Here is a 6,000-nt window from a genome sequence, read left to right as displayed (position 1 = left end):
CTCATGTTTATCACTGAGACTCAGATGACATTTCATTCATTCATTTATTCATTCATGTATAATGTAAAATTCATTTATTGAACACTTATTTTTGCTAGGCACTGTTTTTTTGTTTTTTTTTTGTTTTTTTTTTTTTTTGCGGTACACGGGCCTCTCACTGCTGTGGCCTCTCCCATTGCGGGGCACAGGCTCCAGACGCGCAGGCTCAGCGGCCATGGCTCACGGGCCCAGCCACTCCGCGGCATGTGGGATCTTCCCGGACCGGGGCACGAACTCGTGTCCCCTGCATCGGCAGGCGGACTCCCAACCACCGCGCCACCAGGGAAGCCTTAGGCACTGTTTTGATGTAGGGCATTTAAAGATGGATAGGGCATTAACCCTGTCTTTACAGAATTTATATTTAGTGGCAAAAAAAAAAAAGATCAAAAGATAATTGCATTACAGGTGCGGTAATGGGAGTTGACCATCTGCACCATGGGTCTGCGTTTGAATCTATGTCAAATATTTCCAACAGTTTTGTGGTCATGAGCATCTTCAGTTGCATGAACAGAGAGTTAGTATTGACCTGAACAGATGGAAGGGTCTTCAGCAAGAAGGTACATTTGAACCAGGCCTTGAGTTTTTCAGGCAGGAGAAAGCATATTGCTTGACTTGCCTTTCTTGGTGGCAAACGTCAAGTGGTGACCCAGTGCTGCTTTCTTCAGAGTCTTTGTTTATGTGGTTAGTTAAGACCTGGCCTCCTGCTTTTGGAAGCAATGGATGTGGAATACGGAAGCAATGATCAAGACACCTGCAGTGGAATTTCCACTGATTGCTGAAACATTTATACAGTGAAATGCTAAATATCAAACATGTTTTAACCTCAGGACCCTTAATATCAGGGACATAGACCGACTGGGCAAAGCTTCTCAAAACTCCTGTGCAGTCTTCTCCTTAAGAATAATCAATTCTATCTGGTTGGTAGTAAATGGTGGATTATATTTTTCAGGTCAGGGAACAACAATAAGTTGTAATCAGGTAAAATAAGAAGAGTGAACATCTGTGGACGTCACCCTTATCATTATTATGTCAGAGGGTACCATCTTCTGAATGTTTACCATGAGTCAAGTGTATACATAGACCCTGGTCTGTCTGTCGTCATCACCTACAGGCTTATCCCTGAGGCCTTGCCACTTTCACACACGTGAAGAGCAATGGTATTACCTGTTCACAGTCACTCATAATTGACCAAGGCTAATGCCTGACATTTAGCCCGTGTTTACACAGAATCAATGTTACTCCAACTCTATGGCACACCTAGTGTATAGCAGTGGAGTGGCCTGACAACTGAGACCACAGGCCATGCTTTTTAAATTTTTATAATAGACTCTTGGCCTTATCATTCTCATGGATAGGACTATAAATAGATGAGCCTTCAGTCATCCCAAATTCCAGGTCCTGAGCATGTATCAGAGTTTAACTTTAAATTGTCTGCAACCTAATTTCCATCAAAATCTTAGCTGAGACTCCGAAGAAGATGGCCAACAAACACATGAAAAGATGCTCAACATCACTAATTATTAGAGAAATGCAAATCAAACTGGTTAGAATGGCCATCATCAAAAAATCTATAAACAATAAATGCTGTAGAGGATGTGGAGAAAAGGGAACCCTCCTACACTGTTGGTGGGAATGTAAATTGGTACAGCCACTATGCAGAACAGTATGGAGGTTTCTCAAAAAACTAAAAATAGAACTACCATATGACCCAGCAATCCCACTCCTGGGCATATACCCGGAGAAAACCATAATTTAAAAAGATACATGCACACCCAATGTTCATTGCAGCACTATTTACAATCACCAGGACATGGAAGCAACCTAAATATTCATCAACAGAGGAATGGATAAAGAAGATGTGGTACATACATACAATGGAATATTACTCAGCCATAAAAAGGAACAAAATAGTGCCATTTGCAGAGATGTGGATAGACCTAGAGACTGTCATAAAGACTGAAGTAAGTCAGAAAGAGAAAAACAAATATAGTATAATATCACTCATATGTGGAATCTAGAAAAATGATACAGATGATCTTATCTGCAAAGCAATAGAGACAAAGATGTAGAGAACAAACTTATGGATACCAAGGGGGAAGGGGAGGTGGGATGTAGTGGGATATTGGGATTGACATATATACACTACTATGTATGAAATAGATAACTAATGAGAACCTATAGTTGCTATAAAATGTATAGCACAGGGAACTCTACTCAGTGCTCTGTGGTGACCTAAATGGGAAGGAAAACTAAAAAGAGTATACATATAACTGATTCATTTTGCTGTACAGCAGAAACTAACACAACATTGTAAAACAACTATACTCCAATAAAAATTTTAAAAAATCTTAGCTGAGAAAAATGGTATGCATGAAAGAAGCATAAGAGGCATAGCCTACATCTAACCCTCTAGGATCCACATACAAGATGTCAAAAATAGCATGCATAAATGTACCTATAAACGTCTTTGACAATTCAGCTCCATTTTCCCCTTCTAAGCTCTCCCCTGTAGTGAAGGGGTTGCAAGATTGCAAACTACATTTCTCAGAAATCTTTGCTAGCAGCTGACTAGCATAGATTCCACCAGAGAACTAGCGTGCAAAGTTGGAAGGGGGAAGAAAAGCCAAACCTATGTTGCTGCTTCTCAGGCAGTGGCAGAGATCCATGGGCTTTAAGACACATGAACTATTATAGTGGCTTCCAGGCATTTTGCTTTAAACTGTCCACCTTGGTACTGGAGATACTGCCAGAAATTTCCTATGATTCCTGTATCTTCCTGGATCCCTGAAAGCTAGAAGCAAACACAGGAATTAAAGCATTTGTTGTGCCTTCTTCTAGGAATGCTCTTTTCTCAGATGCCCACATAGTTCACAGGTTCACTTCTTTAGGATCAAATGTCACTCATCAGCGAGGTCTTCTCTGACCATTCTCTATAAAAGTGTACCCTTCATGTTGCTCTGTATCCCCACACCCCTCTTTATTCTTCACAGTACATATTCAATTTCTATTTGTTTTACTATGTGTTTATTTATCCATTGATATTCTATCAGAAAGTCAGCCCCAGGAGAGCACAGACCTGGTTCCTCTTACTGCTGTATCCTCAGCACCTAGAATAGTGCCTGGTACATTAAAGACACTCAATAAATATTAGTTAAATGAGTGGGTAAATGTTGAATACATGAATATATAACAAAGTAGTTAATAATAATAGTCACAATAACAATGATAGCTGTCTTAGTCTGTTTGGGCATCTATAACAAAATACCACAGGTATCTTATAAAACTGGGTAGCTTATAAAAACAGAAATTTATTGCTCATAGTTCTGGAGGCTGGAAAGGCCAAGATCAAGGTGCCAGCATGGTTGCCTTCTGGTGAGGGCCCTCTTTCTGGTTCACAGTTGGTGCTTTCTCACTGTGTCCTCAGACGGTGGAATGGTCTAGGGATCTCATGAGAGCCTCTTTTATAAGGCAATAATCCCATTCATGAGGGTTCTACTCTCATGGCTTAAGCACCTCCCGAAGGCCCAACCTACCAACCTCACCGCATAGGGCATTAGGATTTCAACATATGGGGGACACAAACATTCAGATCATAGCGTTCTCTTCTGAGCCCTCAAAAGAATCACCCTTAATAGTTCATTCATGGAAATGTGTAACAGAGTAGTTAATAACAACAACAACTAACCTCGATGAGCAGTTCTATATGCCAACACTATGCTAGGTATTGACATCCCATCAAGTCCTCCCAATAACTCTGTGGTACAGGAGGCAAAATGTGTAATCTCTCAGCATCCCATTCTCCTTGAGGCAGTGTTTGATTCAAGGATAGAAGTGACAGCACCAAAGGGAAACCCAGAATCATTGTTTGATGCTGGAAGACAGACTTCTCTCTTCTGGATAAAAGCAGGAGACATGCAGTGCAAGATATTGCAGCAGCCATTCTACTACTACAAGCAGAGTCAGCTTAAGGATAAATCCAATAGGATGGAAGGCAAAGGAGAAAGAAAGAACTTGGGCCCATGGTGATATCACTGAGCTGCTGGACCAAACCTTACCTGAAGTTCATCCTACCTTCTTTCAGTTATATAAACCAACATATTCCCTTGATTATTTAATCCAGCTTAAGCGTTTTTGTTGTTGTTTCTTGCAACTGAAAGCATCTTAACTAATCCAAGTAGATATTACCTAGTAGCTGTATGATCTTAAAGCAAGCTGTGGAACATCTCTTTGCTTCTGTTCCCTCATCTATAGAGTGAGAATAGTACCAGAACTTCGCTCTGGATTTGTTGTGGGAATAGAGAGACAATGTAGATAAAAGCACTGAGCACACTGCCTGACACTTAGCAAGATATATGTATGTTAATATTACCTCAAGAAGCTTACAGTAAAAGGAAGAATAGAGGACTGTAGTTGCTTTAGGTCAAATGTGAGGTACCTGACCATATTTGCTCCCATGGCAACTTCTAGATGCCTTTGTTACCACACATAGGTATTTTAATATTTTATTTACATGTCAACCTCTCAAACTATACTGTGAGCTTCTAGAATCTAGAAGGCAAGATAATGGCTTATTATTCTTTGTACCTGTCCCAGTGCCCAGCTTTGTGCTAGGCATATGGCAGGTGTTTCATTGAAGCATATTGAACTAAAGAACCAAGTTATGAGAAAGGAGCCTAAAGAAGGAGGGAGATAGATAGGGAGCCAAGTGTTAGAAAAGGTATACATGATGGAATAGGTTTCAGGAGGGGGCGGGGGAGGTGGGGGCCAGAGCACAGGTGCAGGGATTAGCCTTGGACAGGGGGAAGGTAAATAATGAGTGGGATCTGATTTCTGCTCCCAAATGACCATCATCACATTTCTTTTAGGGCTATGCACACAGCCAGGCACTAAGTATTTCCCAGTGATTATTACCAAGGCAAGGCCTGGAAAAACATTTGTAACAAAAAAGAAATACCACAGTGAACTTTCCTCCAAGAGGGCTGGCACCAGTATCTGTGTTTATGTTATAGATTAAACTGAATATGGATTTTTAAAGAAAGAAGTATACTTTTTTCACACCATATTAATCTTCACTACATAATGTTGTGAGAATGCAACAGCTCCAACAGAGGAGAGAAATGAGTTGCTAAAATTCTCAAGTTATATAAATGATAATTGTAGTAGACACCTTTACACTATCTAGTAGTAGTTTTAGAAGTATTTTATTTTTTCTTGATCAAAAGTTATTTTGGGGGTAACAAAGCATGTGTTATTACTTCCCTTTAAACATGGATTAGTCATGGATTAAATCATTTGGAGTAGACCAAATTTAACAATACCATTGTTTATGCATTAAGAAGCAATAACAATGTTGCTCAGGGGTTGCCTTGGGGACATAGAAATAAATGAGGCATGACTTCCATCCTCATAGAAATTACATTTTCTATTACCCCAAACCCAACTAATCGGAACTTGTTTGTAGTCAACTTTAAGGAGAAAGAATGCAAATAAGATGTCATCTTGAGGATTCTGCATTTTTACAGCATCGGGACATCTGCCGGGGCTAGCACACATTGAACCTGGTCTTCCACACAGCAACTGATATTTTCTGTTCCTGTGATGGCCCAGGGTTCCCATATAATCCTCTCAGGCTTCACTGGTGGGCACAGCCCCCCTCCCTTTGGAGATGTGAAATGTGTGTATAAATAAAAAGCACAACGGAAACACCTGTGGATCTCCTCTAGGGGTCAGGTGTGTGGAATGGCCCAGGAGTTATCTCAGCACCCTTGTTTCTGTGCATTGGAGGATCTGTTTCTGATTTGGACCCTGCACAGGAAGTGACTTGTATTGTCAGAGGGAATTTATATGTTCTTTTCCAATTTCTTCCATAACTGCTCTCTTCTTCCTCTCTACCCCCTCAATTCCCATTAGAGAGACAGAAAGCTGCAGTGTGATGCATGGACAGCATTTTGCAGAGCAGGA

The 6,000-nt window shown here is 40.6% G+C and overlaps 1 protein-coding gene across 2 annotated transcripts in view; it reads right to left on the bottom strand.

Moving 5' to 3' along the window:
- Nucleotides 1-2,632: 2,632 nt before the first annotated feature.
- Nucleotides 2,633-6,000, bottom strand: part of KIF18A (kinesin family member 18A) — a gene marked incomplete at its 3' end in the record, with an annotated part of 106,239 nt that continues 102,871 nt past the window's right edge. The window contains exon 18 of one of the 2 annotated variants that reach the window (XM_082628450.1): nucleotides 2,633-2,830. The remainder of the gene's footprint in view (nucleotides 2,831-6,000) is intronic. The other variant, XM_082628452.1, reaches the window with a different exon arrangement.

This window comes from Mesoplodon mirus (genome assembly GCF_964341445.2).
Source record: "Mesoplodon mirus genome assembly, chromosome: 7".
NCBI lineage: Eukaryota > Metazoa > Chordata > Mammalia > Artiodactyla > Ziphiidae > Mesoplodon > Mesoplodon mirus.
This window is presented reverse-complemented; position numbering and strand designations above follow the sequence as displayed.